This window comes from Piliocolobus tephrosceles, chromosome 6 (assembly GCF_002776525.5).
Source record: "Piliocolobus tephrosceles isolate RC106 chromosome 6, ASM277652v3, whole genome shotgun sequence".
Lineage (NCBI taxonomy): Eukaryota > Metazoa > Chordata > Mammalia > Primates > Cercopithecidae > Piliocolobus > Piliocolobus tephrosceles.
The window spans coordinates 158,054,956-158,056,256 of record NC_045439.1 but is presented as its reverse complement, the minus strand read 5'-3'; the positions used below and the strand labels follow the sequence as shown (position 1 = coordinate 158,056,256).

At 34.3% G+C, this 1,301-nt stretch overlaps 1 non-coding gene across 1 annotated transcript; it reads right to left on the bottom strand.

Annotated features, from left to right (window-relative positions):
* Positions 1 to 732: 732 nt before the first annotated feature.
* On the bottom strand, positions 733 to 863 carry LOC111528833. The gene has a single exon (XR_002727172.1). It is a non-coding gene; the product is annotated as a small nucleolar RNA SNORA18 (small nucleolar RNA).
* Between the last annotated feature and the right edge of the window lie 438 nt (positions 864 to 1,301).

Below are 1,301 nucleotides of genomic sequence, written 5' to 3'. Positions count from 1 at the left end.
AGGCAAATGTATTATTCATTGGTACAGGAAAGGCATTTGGGAAGGTGCTCAAATGCATATGCTTTATAAAGTCACATGCTCAGAAAACTTTGAAGAGCAGATATTTTCCTCTTTTTGAAACTACTTTATAACAGCATAAACAGCTGAAAGGAACGAGCTCAGTCTATGTGCACCCATTTTCATACACCTTAGCGAGAGAAGGTTGAGTTCATTTATTAAAGTCAATTAATTTTTATTCAAGGAATTTCATGTTGTGATTTCTTCCACTGCCCATCAAGGTCACTTTAGAGCCTCTAAAGAACTGGAGTCAAAATTAACCATTTTCAAAAATTACCTTCAAGTTAGCCCTTTTAAATGAAACTGACATTTATTTTAATCCAGTTGTTCCGTCAGCCCATAATTCTTTTACTTTGGCTTCTGTCATCTCCTTTTAATATGGATATACTGACGAAGACTTCAAAACTCACCAATGATCTTTGGGATCTGATTTCTTCCACCAATTTACTTTAGGGTCATTTTCAGTGTAGGTGGATCTGCCTGGTTCTCAATTTGACACCTTCTCTAAATATGAACGAGTTCAAATCGTATTCATTCCTAAGTGATCAAATTCAAGAATAGTACAGACGTGTGGGATATGCCAATACCTAAGGTAAAAAAGTAAATTAACAGGTCTTGACTAAGACAGTTAATAAACTAAAGACAGTTTAGTAACTGTCTTTTTCATACTTTAGCAACTGCCTTGTGGTTCCTTCCCACAGGTCTAACAAAAGTCCTGTGAGTATAGTAAAACCAGAGTTACTCTATGAGGCATTTCCAACAACATGCAGGCTACAGGAAAAGCCCTATCGGGATTAGACCTCAACGGAATGTTGAGTTTAAAAAGCAAGTCACCAAATATCACTTATGTAAAATTTATAAATATACTAAACAATAAACTACATCAATGTTTCTCTTTTTTGGTTTTAGGAATCTCTTATTCTCCTAAAATTATTGAAGATCCAAAGATATTTATTTCATTTGGGCAGCATTAATTAATTTTTTCTATATAAGAAATTAAAGTTGAAAAAGTTTGGAAACACGAGAAGGCGAGTATTCATTTCCTTAGGCAGCAGAGCAGTTAGGTAGCTCCACTGTATCCTCATGAAAGAGTGAGAGTAAAACACTTTCAAATAATGTCTTAGTATTATTAAGTAAATATATTTTATCTTATTTCCCCCCAAAAGAGTGAAACCATTTTATCTTTCACCCTTTTGTGATCCAGGGATCACCCTTTGAGAACCAATTCACATATAGTTTAGAGA